Source organism: Mobula birostris, chromosome 10 (genome assembly GCF_030028105.1).
Source record: "Mobula birostris isolate sMobBir1 chromosome 10, sMobBir1.hap1, whole genome shotgun sequence".
NCBI classification, from domain to species: Eukaryota; Metazoa; Chordata; class Chondrichthyes; order Myliobatiformes; family Myliobatidae; genus Mobula; species Mobula birostris.
Genome location: NC_092379.1, coordinates 89,927,329 through 89,944,422, shown reverse-complemented (window position 1 = coordinate 89,944,422; position 17,094 = coordinate 89,927,329). Strand labels below are relative to the sequence as shown.

Here is a 17,094-nt window from a genome sequence, read left to right as displayed (position 1 = left end):
GGACTTTAGTAAGGCCTTTGACAAGGGCCCACATGGGAGGTTAGTTCAAAAGGTTCAGACACTAGGTATCCATGAAGAGGTTGTAAACTGGATTCGAAATTGGTTGTGTGGGAGAAGACAGAGAGTGGTAGTGGATGATTGCTTATCAGACTGGAGGCCTGTGACTAGTGGTGTGCCTCAAGGATCTGTGCTGGAACCATTGTTGTTTGTTGTCTATATCAATGATGTAGATAATAATATGGTAAATTGGATCAGCAAGTTTGCTGATGACACTAAGATTGGAGGCATTGTGGACAGCTAGGAAGGCTTTCAAAGCTTGCCGAGGGATCTGGACCAACTGGAAAAATGGGCCAGCAAATGGCAGATGGAATTTAATGCAGACAAGTGTGAGGCGTTGCATTTTGGAAGGACAAGTCAAGGTAGGATATACACAGTAAATGGTAGGGCACTGAGGAGAGCGGAGGAACAAAGAGATCTGGGAGTTCAGATACATAATTCCCTGAAAGTGGCATCACAGGTAGACAGGGTTGTAAAGGCAGCTTTTGGCACCCTGGCATTCATAAATCAAAGTATTGAGTATACTAGTTGGGATGTTATGGTGAGGTTGCATAAGACATTGGTGAGGCCAAATTTGGAGTACTGTGTACAGTTCTGGTCACCTAACTATAAGACCATAAGACAAAGGAGCAGAAGTAGGTCATTCGGCCCATCGAGTCTGCTCCACAATTTTATCATGAGCTGATCCATTCTCCTATTTAGTCCCACTCCCCCGCCTTCTCACCATAACCTTTGATGCCCTGGCTACTCAGATACCTATCAATCTCTGCCTTAAATACATCCAATGACTTGGGCTCCACTGCTGCCCGTGGCAACAAATTCCATAGATTCACCACCTTCTGACTAAAAAAATTTCGTTGCATTTCTGTTCTGAATGGGCGCCCTCCAATCTTTAAGTCATGCCCTCTCGTACTAGACTCCCCCATCATGGGAAACAACTTTGCCACATCCACTCTGTCCATGCCTTTCAACATTTCAAATGTTTCTATGAGGTCTCCCCTCATTCTTCTAAACTCCAAGGAATACAGTCCAAGAGCGGACAAACGTTCCTCATGTTAACCCTCTCATTCCCGAAATCATTCTAGTGAATCTTCTCTGTACCCTCTCCAACGTCAGCACATCCTTTCTTAAATAAAAACTGCCCACAGTACTCCAAGTGAGGTCTCACCAGTGCCTTATAGAGCCTCAACATCACATCCCTGCTCCTATACTCTATTCCTCTAGAAATGAATGCCAACATTGCATTCGCCTTCTTCACTACTGACTCAACCTGGAGGTTAACTGTAGGAAGGATATCAGTAAGATTGAAAGAGTGTAGAGAAGATTTACTAGGATATTGCCGGGTCTTCAGGAGCTGAGTTACAGGGAAAGATTGAACAGGTTAGGACTTTATTCCTCGTAGCCTAGAAGAATGAGGGGAAGATTTGATAGAGGTTTACAAAATTATGAGGGGTATAGACAGAATAAATGTGAATAGACTCTTTCCACTTAGATTAGGAGACATAAGTACGAGAGGACATGGCGTTAGGGTGAAAGGGGAAAGGTTTAGGGGGAACTTCTTCACTCAAAGAGTGGTGGAAGTGTGGAATGATGCAATCTGACGTAAATGTGGGTTCACTCAAGTTTTAAGAATAAATTGAATAGGTACGTGGATGGGAGAGGTCTAGAGGGTTATGGACCGGATGCAAGTCAATGGGACTAGCAGAATAATGTTTTGGTACAGACTAGAAGGGCCAAATGGCCTGTTTTCTGTGCTGTAGTGTTCTATGGTTCTATGAAATAGAAGAGAACTTACAACACATAAATCAGTATATGAACTGCTCACATCACTGCAAAAAGTAGGATAATGCAACCTGGGAAACACATGCAAATGTTGATCGCCTTACCTTGGCTAACGGACTGTGAAAGGACTGTGAAATTTAAAAGCAGAGGATTTAATGACAAAGCATTCACAGAATTAGAAGTAAATTTAGCAACACCAACTTACGATAGAAATTGAGTAAAAACTATCCAAATTTAAATTTTTAATATTTTCAGCAATTCAAAACTGATAGGGACTTAAGACTTGCAACAGCTAATATTCAGCATCATGGAGCGAGGAGGTAATAGAAAGGAGTTATAGGCAGGTGGCCATACTGGGGCCATGGGAGACAGACAAGTGGGTAACAGTCAGGAGAGGGAAGGGGAAGAGTCAGATACTTCAGAGTACACCTGTGGCTGTCCCCCTGAACAATAAGTACTCCTGTCTGAGTACTGTTGGAGGGGACTGCCTACCTGGGGGAAGCAACAGTGGCTGTGACTCTGGCAGAGTCTGGCCGAGGCTCAGAAGGGTAGGGAAAGGAAGAGAAAGGCTGTAGTGATAGGGAACTCTATAGTTAGGGGGTCAGACAGACGATACTGTGGACGCAGGAAAGAAACTCAGATGGTAGTTTGCCTCCCAGGTGCCAGGGTCCGGGATGTGTCAGATCGCGTCCAAAATATCCTGAAGTGGGATGGAGAACAGCCAGAGATCGTGGTACATATTGGTACCAATGACATAGGTAGGAAAAGGGATGAGGTCCTGAAAACAGACGACAGGGAGTTAGGAGGGAAGTTAAGAAGCAGGACCGCAAAAGGTAGTAATCTCGGGATTATACCATGTGACAGTGAGTATAGGAATAGAATGAGGTGGAGGATAAATGCGTGGCTGAGGGATTGGAGCAGGGGGCAGGGATTCATATTTCTGGATCATTGGGACCTCTTTTGGGGCAGGTGTGACCTGCAAAAAAAAAAAAAAAAGGACAGGTTGCATTTGAATCCCAGGAGGACCAATATCCTGGTGGGGAAGTTTGCTAAGGATACTGCAGAGAGTTTAAATGAGAATTGTTAGGGGGTGGGAACCAAACTGAAGAGACTGGGGAAGAGGAGGTTGGCTCACAAATACAGAAAGCTTGGAGACAGTGCGTGAGCGAGGATAGGCAGGTGATAGAGAAAGGACATGCTCAGACCGATGGTTTGAGATGTGTCTATTTTAACGCAGGGAGTATTGTGAACAAAACGGATGAGCTTAGAGCGTGGATCAGTACTTGGGAGATATGTGGTGGCCGTTAGAGACTTGGATGGCTCAGGGACAGATGTTTCAGAAAGGACAGAGAGGGAGGCAAAAGAGGTGGGGGCATGGCACTGTTGATCAGAGATAGTGTCACGGCTGCAGAAAAGGTGGACATCATGGAGGGATTGTCTACAGAGTCTCTGTGGGTGGAAGTTAGGAACAGGAAAGGGTCAATAACTGGGTGTTTTTTTTTTTTATATAGGCTGCCCAATAGTAACAGGGATATCAAGGAGCAGATAGGGAAACAGATCCTGGAAAGGTGTAATAATAGAGCTGTCTTGGTGGGAGATTTTAATTTCCCCAAATTGGCATCTCCCTAGAGCAAGGGCTTCAGATGGGGTGGAGTTTGTTAGGTGTGCTCAGGAAGGTTTCTTGACACAATATGCAGATAAGCCTACAAGAGGAGAGGCTATACTTGATTTGGTACTGGGAAATGAACCTGGTCAGGTGTCAGATCTCTCAGTGGGAGAGCATTTTAGAGATAGTGATCATAATTCTATCTCCTTTCCAATAGCATTGGAGAAAGATAGGAACAGACTAGTTAGAAAATTGTTTAATTGGAGTAAGGAGAATTATGAGGGTATCAGGCAGGAACTTGGAACTGTGGTGTACAAAGGCCGTAGTAAATCGAGTCAAGAAGAAAAGCTTACAAAAGGTTCAAAGAGCTAGGTAATGTTCGAGATTTAGAAGATTGTAAGGCTAACAGGAAGGAGCTTAAGGAAATTAAGAGAGCCAGAAGGGGCCATGAGAAGGCCTTGGCGGGCAGGATTAAGGAAAACTCCAAGGCATTCTACAAGTATATGAAGAGCAAGAGGATAAGACGTGAAAGAGTAGGACCAATCAAGTGTGACAGTGAGAAAGTGTATATGGAACCAGAGGAAATAGCAGGGGTACTTAATGAAAACTTTACTTCAGTATTCACTATGGAAAAGAATCTTGGTGATAGTGGTGATGACTTGCAGCAGACTGAAGAGCTTGAGCACATAGATATTAAGAAAGAGGATGTGCTGGAGCTTTTGGAGAGCATCAAGTTGGAGAAGTCGCCAGGACCGGATGAGATGTACCCCAGGCTACTATGGGAGGCGAGGGAGGAGATTGCTGAGCCTCTGGTGACGATCTTTGCATTATCAATCAGATTGGGAGAGGTTCCGGAGGATTGGAGGGTTGCGGATGTTGTTCCTTTATTCAAGAAAGGAAGTAGAGATAGCTCAGGAAATTATAGACCAGCGAGTCTTCAGTGGTTGGTAAGTTGATGGAGAAGATTCTGAGAGGCAGGATTTATGAACATTTGGAGAGGTATAATATGACTAGGAATAGTCAGCATGGCTTTGTCAAGGGCAGGTCATGCCTAACGAGCCTGATTGAATTTTTTGAGGATGTGACTAAACACATTGATGAAGGAAAAGCATTAGATGTAGTGTATATGGATTTCAGCAAGGCATTTGATAAGGTACCCCATGCAAGGCTTATTGAGAAAGTAAGGAGGCATGGGATCCAAGGGGACATTGCTTTATGGATCCAGAACTGGCTCGCGCACTGAAGGTAAAGAGTGGTTGTACATGAGTCATATTCTGCATGGAGGTTGGTGACCAGTGGTGTGCCTCAGGTATCTGTTCTGGGACCTTTACTCTTCGTGATGTTTATAAATAACCTGGATGAGGAAGTGGAGGGATGGGTTAGTAAGTTTGCTGATGACACAAAGGTTGGGGGTGTTGTGAATCGCATGGAGGGCTGTCAGAGGTTACAGCGGGACATTGATAGGATGCAAAACTTGGCTGAGAAGTGGCAGATGTGATCTGGGAGCCAGGGGGGCAGAAACCACTGGTGTAAAACTCGTGAACAAAAGTTGAATACTGAATTATTACAGAAAGATTATTAATCCACCTGACAAAATTGGTGCTGGTTGTTCAAATTTACATCACTTTTAAAATTAATCGAATTCTATTGCTTTTCTCTGGCATAAATTTGTTGGGCTGAATGACCTTCCTCAAAGTTTACAGAATTAAATACAAAAACAAACCAGCCAGTAGCAAAGTTAGTATTTTGTGATTTGCTCTGTGAATTACTACAGAGTTTAAATTGAACATGTTGTACATGTAGGGAATGCAGTCAGTGATTATATCCAGGGAAGTGATGAGAAAAATAAAGTTTACTAGATTTAAAACACAAAGCTGAGATGCAGGTCCTTCAACCCACAATATCCACAAGGAATATGATGCCAAATTAAAACAAATTTTATCTGCCTGTACCTAATCAATATTGTTCCATTCCCTACATATTAGAGCTTCCATTCAAAAGCATTCCAACAATCAATCACAGCTGCTTCCACCACTACCCATGGCAATCTGTTCCAACATCTACTGCTTTCTATATTAAATAAAATTTGCAGCATATATCTCTTTTAAACTCTGCCCCCAACTCTCACTTCACCTTAAATACACGTCCTCTAATATAGGATATTTCTCACTGGGAAAATCATTCTGACTGTTCGCTATATATATGAATTTTATAAACTTTTATCAGAGTTGGCCTCAGCATTGAATGCTTCATAGAAAGCAACTCAAGTTTGTCCAACCTCTTCTTTTTGCTCATGTCCTCTTACAGGCATTCTCTTCTGAATCCTTTCCAAAACCTTCACCTCCTTTCTGTATTGAACCAACCAGAATTGCACACAATACTCCGACTGCAGTTGAACTAAAGCTTGATATAGCTACAGAACTTCTTTACATTGTGCCAAATGTTCATTTCTTTCTCTTTGTGGAATATGAGAACTTGACCTTCAGTTTAAAAGACTAAAGCAAGACTAAAGCCAGATAAAAATTTCAAGCAATATGCTGATATGCCAGTGTGACACATTAAAGTCAAAAGAAAATATACTTTTTGAAGCAACATACACAAAATGCCTGAGGAAATCAGCATGTCAGGCAGCTTCTATGGAAATGAATAAACTATCGACGTTCTGGGCCAATTCCTCCGTCGATAAATTAGAAACTAATACAATTTTATAATACTGAGTTGTATTGGTAGTGTTCTACTTTATTCTGTATTTCATTTAAGTACATAATTTGTTATTCAGTTGGTCTTTATTTAAATTACCTCTAATTATTTCCATGAAACATCAGCTAATTGGGGCAGCCACTTAAATGGGGCAAAATGTACTGTCCCTAATGTATCCCATTAACCAGACTCCACTGTATATACTTCCAAATAACTGGAGTTGCCTCTTGCTTCATAACCCAGTATAAAGACTGTTCAAGAGACAACGCCCACATTTCAATAATTAGCATTATTTCTGAGGAAAAACAAGGATGGGCAATAGCTACTGGATACCTTATGATGGATAGCTTATATCTCTACATTATAGAGCAACGCACACAAAATGCTGGAGGAACTCAGCACCGATGCCAGGCAGCATCTGTGGAAAATAGTACAGTCAGACATTTTGGGCCAAGACCCTTCAGCTGGACTGGAGAAAACTGATTTTTGATTCAAGAATCAAGTTTGTCATGAGTAAATCGAAACACAGAGTGAAACTCGTTACAAACAAGAGAAAATCTGCAGATGCTGGGAAGCCAAGCAACATGCGTAAAATACTGGAGGAACATAGCAGGCCTGACAGCATCTATGGAAAAAAAGTACAGTCAACATTTTGGGCCAAAACCCCTTGGCAGGACAGAAGGGTCCTGCTGAAGGGTTTTGGCCGGAAACATTGACTGTGATGTGCCTTGTTTGCATTTACAACCAAAGTGTGCACTGAGAGGAGCCTGCAAGTGTCGCCACACATTCCAGGGCCAAAAAAGCAAGCCCACAATGCCACAAGCAGAAAGTACAACAAGCAACACACACTAATAGCAAGAACAAGCACCATTCCTCCCTCCCACCCACGCACATGGGTGCATGGTCCTTTAACCACAGTACAGGCCTTCAGGTCCAACTGATACAGACATAGGCTTGAAGACACTGGGCTTCAATCTCCCAGCAGACTTGTAGAGATTCACAAACTTTGCTCCAATCAACTAGCCTTGACTTCTAGGCTTCTGATTCACCCTCTGGCTTCAATCCTTGGTATAGATTCCAAGACACTTCGATCACTGAAAACTAGGCTTCAAATCTGTTACCATCAATGGTGGGAACCCAAAGAAGAGCCCTCGAACTCTGGTCTCACTGATTTGTGAACCTAGGGGATTATCAATCTTGTTTCTCCTGCTCACACAAAACTAATTCCACAAAGCACCAACAACTCTCACATCTGGGTTCCATCATCTGCCTCCATCCACGTGGTTTTGTCAGTCTGACACCAGTCTGACCGGTGGTCCTCACGGCTGCATGTTCAGCCCGTTGCTAGTGAATGACTGCGTTTCTAGATCTTATTCAAACTGAATCATCATGTTTGCTGATAACACAACTGTGGTAAGCCTCATTAATAATGGTGATGAAATGGTGTACAAAAAGGAGGTAGGAGAGCTGGTAGAATGGGGCAAGCACAACAACTTGAGTTTCAGTGTGGACAAGACCAAAGACATAACTGTGGACCTTAGGAAAGTGCAAGCTGATCACTCCTCATTGCACACACATGGCTCCTCCGTGGAGAGAGTTATGAACACTAAGTTTCTGGGTGTGCACTTAACTGATGATCTCATCTGGTTTCTCAACACCACCTCTTTGGTCAAGAAAGCACTTAGCTTATGCACTTCCTGAGGAGATTGAGATGAGTGAGACTTCCCGACACCCCATCATTCTGATCAACTTTCACAGGAGGACTATTAAGACTGTCCTGACGAGCTGCATCATCCTTTGGTATGGGAATTGTGGGGCATCTGACAGAAAGTCCCAAAGGTTTGTGAGGACTGCGGAGAAGATCATTGGGGTGTCTCTTCCAGACATCAGGAGCACTGCATATGCAGGGCCCTTAGCATTGTCAATGATCTCTCCCATCCATCCAACAATCTCTTTGAACCACTACCATCAGGCAGAAAGTACCACAGCATTAGGACAAGAACTGTTAGGATGGGAAACAGCTTCTTCCCACAGCCCATAAGACTACCAAACTCTGCCACCACCCAGGTCTCATCATGCATGAAGCCCAGAGCATAATAATGTAAACTTGTGTCATAAATGTACCTTTTTATTTGTTAATTTACTTGTGGTAATATCACTTGGTGTTTGGTGTGAGCTATATGTACTGTGTTGTGCAGCTTTCTCTAGAGGAACATTATTTCATTTGGTGGTATATATGTGTACAGTTGAACGACAAAAAATTGAATTTGAACTTTAAGTTACTGACTACAAAATAACTCTGGTTTTAGCTTGCACCATCAGGATTTAAACTGAACCACTTGGGCCATTGAAGAAATAAGGGTCATCTCCATTACCCTTCACATTAGTATATCAAAGACAAGCAGTTTTAGTCACATACAGAAAATAACTGAAAATTGCAGTTGAGGAACCTTTTCATGTTACTAACCCTAAAAAAATTGTAATGTCATTTGAAATATCCAACTACCTGCTACCATTACTAATGTGCATTTCGCTGTAAAAAGGATGCATAAACTGTATTTGTTCTCACCTTTAGCCTTCTAGTATCAAATCGTATTATGACTAAATTAACAACTGCAAAAACTTCAGACCTTGCATCATACTGCTTCACAGTCCTTAAACCTTAAATGGCATTTCAGTTCCTATCAAGACAAATCAGTGAAAGCAATTTTTAATGCAGCTGCTAAACAATAAGACCCATTAATAGCTGAACTCTGACAGCACTATACATGATGATTTATGGTTCTGTATATAATTTGATTATTCTATTAATTCTGCTGATTACTGTTTTTGCTAATATAGTGAAGGTCACTTCCAAAATAAATCTTCATTACACACTTACATTAATGGCGAGAAAATACTGCCTCTAACTAGTTGTTTTTCTTAATTAAAAGCTAACATAACAAGAACTAAATAGGCTTGAGGGCTACTTTTGCTTCTGTTATGGAGTTTGGATGTTGAAACCATTTCAACTTAAACTACATTTCCAAACACAGAATTGAAAATATAAAATCCCATGTGACTCATTGAATCTGCAAATTATTAACTATTTTTGTTAAAATGCATGATGACCAAGTTAAAACATTTTCATGTTTTTCATTAAAACAAACAAGTATAAACCATGTAAAAAATTGAATGGAGACAAAAAAAATCTGTAAATAATTTTACATTATTTCTGGTCACCTTGAAACACTGCAATTTAGACACAAACAAGGATATGGCTAAACCATTCAGAAAATGTTGCCAGCTGAAGCAGGAATGTTTGCATCTGAATATTACATTTTAAGTTCACAATGGCAAAGTTAATTGGGATTAACTATCTTCATTGTGTACTATTCAATTCAAGCTTTTGATCAAGTAAATTCTGTTCAAATGCTCTCAATCTGTTTCCCACAATTCAACTTAATTTTGTTTTGCTTGTTCAAAAAAAAAAAAAAAAAAAAAAGCAGATTCCGGTTAATTGGGCCATTAGTTAATCGGGGAGGCGCTTATTTGGAATAACTCTTAAAAACCAAAAACTAATCAAAAAAATAGCTGGAATTCCATTTGTTTATTTGTGACACTCTGCCACTTGATTAGGACAGGAGACCACTGTTGAACTGGTTTTAACCAGTGTCAGTTGCAAGCACTTGTGTGGCCACTAGGCACAATTTGTAGACCCTACATTGTGCTTAGAAGAAACAGTTTTTAAATAGCATCATTGCCTGCGTTTATGTTCAAAGTTTGGAGGTCCGGTTCGCGGGAACTGACCATAGACTCACAGGGTGAAAAGGTACGATCGGCGGGAACCTGGTGTGTGTGTCCGCCCTTGCCTGGGTGCCGGGTTCACCGCGGAAGAACGGTCGTATCCGGAACGGAGGGATCACAGTCGGTGACCTCGGTGGGATAGAAGACACAAAAGGGTCCGCCCGAAAGCCAACTGCGAAGAACAAAGGTCTGCTTGAATCAAAATTTGCATCTCTCTCTCTCTCCCCAACGGCACAACAGCGATTACTGCGAACTGTACTAAGCTGAACTGAACTCTGTGTCACTTGAGACTGATCATTTTACCCCTAGACTGCGATAGAACTTGATTGATTCCTATTACCCTAGTTCTGTGTACATGTGTGTTTTATCATTGCTAACCTGTTGCATTTATATCCTTACGATTAGAGTACTGTATTACTTATTTCTTTGATAAAACTTTATTAGTTCCTAGTAATCCAGACTCCAACGAGCGTTCCATTTCTGCTGGTTTGGCAACCCAGTTACGGGGTACGTAACAGAAGTGGGGATCTCGTCCGCGATTTTGAATGCCAAATTTGGGACTGGGTAAATTGATTGGGTTAAAATTCCCGAAAGAAAGAAAGGGCAAACAGCAGAAATGGAAATTGAGGAATTTCTGAAGGCGCCAACCTTGGAGGCATTAGAAGATGCCAGGAAATCAGAATTGGTGACTGTTGCCAAATGGTTGAATCTTTTTAAGGGGAAGTCGACAATGAGGAGAGCAGAGATGCACAGAGCTATCATTGAGCATTATGTACCTAAAGGTGTGTTTCCCCAAGGGGAGCTGGAGGTGGTATCTATGGGCAAACCCGGTGGAGAAGCAGTACAGCTGCAGATGGAAAAATTGAGACTCGAGCACGAGTTCCGGGTAAAACAGCTGGAGCGAGAAGAGAGGGACAGGCAGTTAGAACAAGAAGAGAGAATAAAGCAGCTGGACCGAGAAGAGGGGGACAGGCAGTTAGAACGAGGAGAGAGAGAGAAACAGAGGGAAAGGGAATTTGAGCTGGAGAAGTTAAAGATGACGATAGCACAGGGGCCCATGCCGAACCAAGGTGGAGAGTTCAGGGCGACCCAGGAGGTTAGGCTGGTTCCCCCATTTGAGGAGGCCGATGTTGATTGGTACTTTCTACATTTTGAAAAAGTCACTGCAAGTCAGGACTGGCCGAGGGATAAGTGGGCTGTTTTGCTTCAGAGCGTACTTAAAAGGGAAGGCTCAGCAAGCTTACTCGGCATTGTCCGAAGAAGATGCCCAGAGGTATAATGTGGTGAAAGGGGCGATGCTCAGAATTTATGAGTTGGTCCCGGAGGCATACCAGCAGAGGTTCCGGAATGTGAGGAAGCAGTGGGGCCATATGTATTTAGAGTTTGTCCGTGAGATGCAGATGTAATGTGAGCGTTGATGCGCCTCGAAAGGGGTCAGTGGGGATTATGACAGACTGCTACAGCTAATACTGATTGAGCAATTTAAAGGTTGTGTCCCAGAAAGTATGAGGCCCTACCTAGATGAGAAAGAGGCAGAAGCCTTAGCCGCAACTGCTAAGTTAGCGGATGAATACGCGTTAATGCACAAAGCTAAGTTTACCCCAAGTAAAAGCTATCAGAAGGGTAGTCAAGAGGGCGGAGAAAGTCCGCCAGAGAAGTCAGAAAGTAAGTCGGGGACTAGTGAGAAGGGTACGGGAGCAGTTTAGTAGGAAGTCTCCTGGGGTCGTATCCTATAATTGTGGGAAAGCCGGTCATTTTGCATCCAGGTGCTTTGCCCCAAAGAAGGAGACGGGGAAAGGAAAAACGACAATTCCAACTGGCTGTATTGAGCTGGCAAAGAAACCGCTAGGGGAGAAGAGGTCTGATAGAGTTCAGGAAGGGCGCGAGAAGTTTATTTCAGCCGGATTGGTGTCAGTGAAGAAAGGGTCAAACCCAGTTCCAGTGCGGATCTGGAGAGACACTGGAGCTTGTCAGTCACTGATCTTAAGGAGTGTTTTAGACTTTAGTTCAGAGACCGAGACTGGGGAGGTCAGTGTGATAAAAGGCATTGGGAAAGGGACTGAAGCAGTACCTTTGCACCAGATACACCTAAAAAGCGACTTGGTCTCCAGACAGGTCACAATCGGGGTGAAGCCCGAACTACCGATGGAAGACGTGGAGGTCTTACTTGGTAATGACCTCGCCAGCGGAGAGGTGTACCCAGCAGTAAGATTGACAAGCCAGCCTGCCAGGATTGAGGCCCCACCCATGGACTCACAGGTTTATTCCGTTTGCGCAGTGACTCGGTGTATGTCCAGAAAGGCTGCCGAAGCAAATGTAGATTTAGCTGAGACGTTTTTACCAGCCTTGTACCGGGGGGGGGGTTAGAAAGTGAGAAGAAGAAGCGTAGTAGAGCAGAAGGAAGTGAGGGAGTTGAGGTAGACTTATCATTAGCAAGGAAAAAATTTATACAGGCACAGGAACAAGACGAGGAGCTAATGGTTTTGGCGGAGACAGCTCTCTCCGAAGCAGAATTAAAAAGGGAGCCAGTGGGCTATTATGTGAAGGAGGGAGTACTAAGGAGGAAATGGAGACCAAGTACCGTGCCCGCAGATGAGGAATGCGGGGGTGGTGCACCAGGTGGTAGTGCCGAAAATTTATAGGGTCGAGATTTTTAACCTGGCCCAAAAGATACCCCTCAGTGGACATTTTGGGGTGAGGAAGACAGTCGATAGAATTGTGAAAGAGTTTTACTGGCCGAACATGAGGGAGGATATTGTTGAATATTGTAGGCGATGTCATTTATGTCAGGCGGTAGGAAAGCCAAATCAGGTCCCGCCTAAAGCACCCCTTCGACCAATACCCGCTTTCGGGCCATCCAAATCGGAATGGGTGTCCCCCTGTGTGGTTGTCCCGAAAGTCGATGGGAGCATAGGATTCTGTACAGATTACAGAAAAGTGAACGTCATCACAAAAACTGATGCTTACCCGATCTCAAGGGTAGACGATTGCATCGATAAAGTGGGGAGAGCTAAGTATATCACAAAGATCGATTTGCTGAAAAGGTACTGGTGCGTTCCTTTAACCGACCGGGCTAGAGAAATCTCAGCATTTGTCACTCCATTCAGGTTATATGAGTATAATGTTTTACCTTTTGGCATGAAAAACGCCCCGGGGACCTTCTAAAGAATGATTAATTCAGTGATAAAAGAGTTAAAGAACGCAGAAGCGTATATTGACGATTTAGTGGTCTGGAGTGACACGTGGGAGGAGCACATTGTGGCAGTAGAGGAACTGTTTAAGAGGCTGTCGGAAGCCAACCTGACAGTGAACCTCGCAAAAAGTGAATTCGGCCACACGAAGGTCACTTATCTGGGGTATGTGGTAGGACAGGGGCAGCTGGCACCGATGCAGGCTAAGGTGCGGGCTATCTCTGAAGTCCCCGCCCCGACAGACAAGAGAGCCCTGAGAAGGTTCTTGGGGATGGTGGGGTACTATAGGAAGTTTTGCAAAAACTTTGCGGATATCACCCTCCCTCTTACTAAGCTCTTGCCAAAGAATGCGAAGTTTGTGTGGAACGACCTTTGTCAACAGGCCTTCGAGAGTCTGAAGGCTATTCTGTGTCACCATCCTGTGCTGAATGCGCCTGACTTTTCAAAATCCTTCTCCCTAGCAACGAAGCAGCCGGGGCTGTGCTGTTGCAGACAGACAAAGAGGGCGTTGACAACCCAGTGGCTTATTTTTCTAAGAAATTTAATATCAATCAGAGAAATTATTCCACTGTGGAAAAGGAGTTACTGGCCATCATACTAGCATTACAACATTTTGAGGTTTATATTTGTCCAGCACGGAAACCACTAGTAATTTACACTGATCACAACCCAGTGTTTCTGGCCACTATGAAGGATAAAAACAAAAGGTTGCTAAGTTGGAGCCTGGTCTTACAGGAAATTGATATTAAAATAACACATATAAAAGGAACGGACAATGTGATTGCTGACTGTCTGCCAAGGTGTTGAAAACTTAAAGTTCTCTGCATTAGCCGAATAGCTGATGACCCTGTATATTAGTGTGTATCCAATAATGTATTCATGCCCATAATTTTTTACCCCGGTAAAAATCGTTTGAAGGATAGGGGTGTGACGAAAAACCAAGTTATCAGAAGATTGATGCTAATGAGAGAGAGATAAGGGAGACAAATGGAGAAACGTTCAAAATGTTAATGAGAGAGGAGAGAGATAACGGAAAAGAAACACAATTCAGAATATTGACAGACCGGTTGCTTTGAACCTGAACTGTTTGAAGTTTGATGGACAGGCGATACCCCAGCAAGGGGATGAAAAGAACAGGTTCGCTAAGGCACCACGCACACGAGATCACGAGATAACGAGACCCTGGAAGAGCGGTGTGCCCCCACAAATTGGTGGGGGTTTGGAGGTCCGGTTCGCAGGAATTGACCATAGACTCACAGGGTGAAAAGGTACGATCGGCGGGAACCTGGTGTGTGTGTCCGTCCTTGCCTGGGTGCCGGGTTCACCGCAGAAGAACAGTCGTATCCAGAACGGAGGGGTCACAGTCGGTGACCACAGCTGGATAGAAGACGCAAAAGGGTCCACCCGAAAGCCAACTGCGAAGAACATCAAAGGTCTGTTTGAATCAAAATTTGCATCTCTCTCTCTCTCTCCCCAATGACACAACAGCGATTACTGCGAACTATACTAAGCTGAACTGAACTCTGCATCACTTGAGACTGATCATTTTACCCCTAGACTGCGATAGAGCTTGGTTGATTCCTATTACCCTAGTTCTGTGTACATGTGTGTTTTATCATTGCTAACCTGTTGCATTTATATCCTTACGATTAGAGTACTGTGTTACTTATTTCTTTAATAAAACTTTATTAGTTCCTAGTAAACCAGACTCCAACCAGTGGTCTATTTCCGCTGGTTTAGCAACCCAGTTACGGAGTACTTAACAGGCCACGAGGCACAATTTGTAGACCCTACATTGTGCTTAGAAGGAACAGTTTTTAAATAGCATCATTGCCTGTGTTTATGTTCAAAAAGCAGTGATTTTTGTCACTGATAGCTGATGAGAAATAAGCAGAGAGACAATTCAGTACTGGTTTTTCCTCACTGAGATTTCAAGCATTCAGGCTAGAGATGCCCAAAATGATTTTACCACTTCAACTTCAGAACAATGAAAACTTGAGGGTATAGACAACCATCTTCAATGGAAATCAAGATTCGCAGGATACAATCGTCAAAAGTATTGTATGACGGCATTCTGTTACCTGCACAAGATGTCTGCAATGATTTTGTTCATTTACATTCAATCAAAAGAACACGACAGAGTACACTGGACGAATTATTGTATTGGTAATTTACAGGAACAGTTTTAGAGCACTGTGGTAATATTGGTAATATTCTAATTTGTTCTGTATTTCATTTAAATACATAGTTTGTTACTAAGTTAAACTATAGTATGACTTTAAAAAATTACACCTTTTTTAACTATTTCCATGAAACTTAGGCAAAATGGAGCAGCTGATTATTTGGGTCAAAGTGTGCCGATCCCAATATGTCCCAGTTAACCGGAATAAACTAATTTCACTGTTTATTCAAACAATTGCCCTCACTCACTTCTGCTTTCATGCTAACTTGGGAGATGGTTAAGCAGCTTATCAATATTTATTGGCTAAGAACTGTCTTCCCATTCTTCTGCCCATACGAAAAGGACTGCATGTGAAAAATCACCTTCATAATCTGAACACTAAAAAGGTATCAGTTAATTTGCTGATATGGAATATACTTTTAACATTGAAAATATTAATTGCAAATGTTAACTTTGTTAGTACCATTTTGAAAATGATAATCAAAATAAGTTGACCTATACCAGCCCCTTCAAGGACCCAAAATCAGGCAACTACAACTTTGTTGCCATCAGAAGCAATTTTATAAACATTCCGAACTGCTATCCTGCCAGTCAGACCCAGAAAACATGTAAATTTAATAGCCTGTAGGAACATTACCAGGAGTTGAATTTTTAATAACATTTCATTCAGCATTTGAAGCATTTTCAGGCTACACTGTCAAATTATACAGCTTGGACAATACCTGTAAATGGTATTACTGAAAAACCGAGCAAGAAAACCCTATTCTTCTGTGGCTAACAAACTAGTCTTGATGTGTAATCATATTCTCATGTGGATAACCAAACCCACGCCTTGATATGGATAACAAGGGCATCTGCATTACATAGCTTACATCTACAAAAAGGATTTTCTGCTGAAAGAGTGCCATTTCATTCCCTTCCAAGCAACATTAATTTTATTGAGAAAAAGTTCCATTGATTCCATTAAAAATTCTGAGAAATAGTAACTGGCAACTTGAAAGCTGAAGATGACAGATAATTTAAAAATGTATTTTTTCCTGCAAAAATTTCACAATATTGTTCAAAATTTCTGTCTCATCATATCTGGTCTGATGATATACATTTCTTTAAATATTCCTCAACTGTGGATTTCTTTCTATCAAAGAGGATAAAGGAATTGACCACGTGCACTAATTTTCCACAATTCTACTCAATCCCTCTCCTTTCTGAAAGGGCAAGGATTGAGTTTCGCTGACTGTTGCTAAGTCCCCTCTCAGCTTTGTGCTCAGTAAAAATAAATCCAACCCATCCATTCTAACTGAAACATCCCATTCCAAGCAAAATCCTGCTAAACCTTCTCTGCACCCTCTCCTGTAGGTGGCACGGTAGTGTAGTGGTTAGTACATTGAATACACAACAGTGATAACTGACAGGGGCTCAATTTCTGTCACTGCCTTAGAGTTTGTATATTCTCCTCATGACCATGTAGGTTTCCTCCAGGTGCTCTGATTCTCTTCCACATTCGATGTACAGTTTAGGCTGGGGAGTCGTGGGCATGTTGGCACCAGAATCATGGCAAAACTTGTGGGCACAATCTTCGTTGATCTATTGCAAACGATGCATTTCATTACATGTTTCAATGTATATATGTGACAAAGCAAGCCATCTTCTCAGAACAACATCCTTCTTGCATTTTGCTAACTAGACTTCCATACAACATTCAAGCTGCAGACTAAGCAATGTTTTATAAAGCTGGACCAAGGTCTCCTTGCACTTTTATTCTATGGATACAGGGGTAGAAGGGTGGGTTG

General features: G+C 42.5%; 1 protein-coding gene across 2 annotated transcripts in view; it reads right to left on the bottom strand.

Moving 5' to 3' along the window:
• Nucleotides 1–17,094, bottom strand: part of chm (CHM Rab escort protein) — a 122,681-nt gene that overhangs the window by 49,877 nt on the left and 55,710 nt on the right. The window lies entirely within an intron of this gene.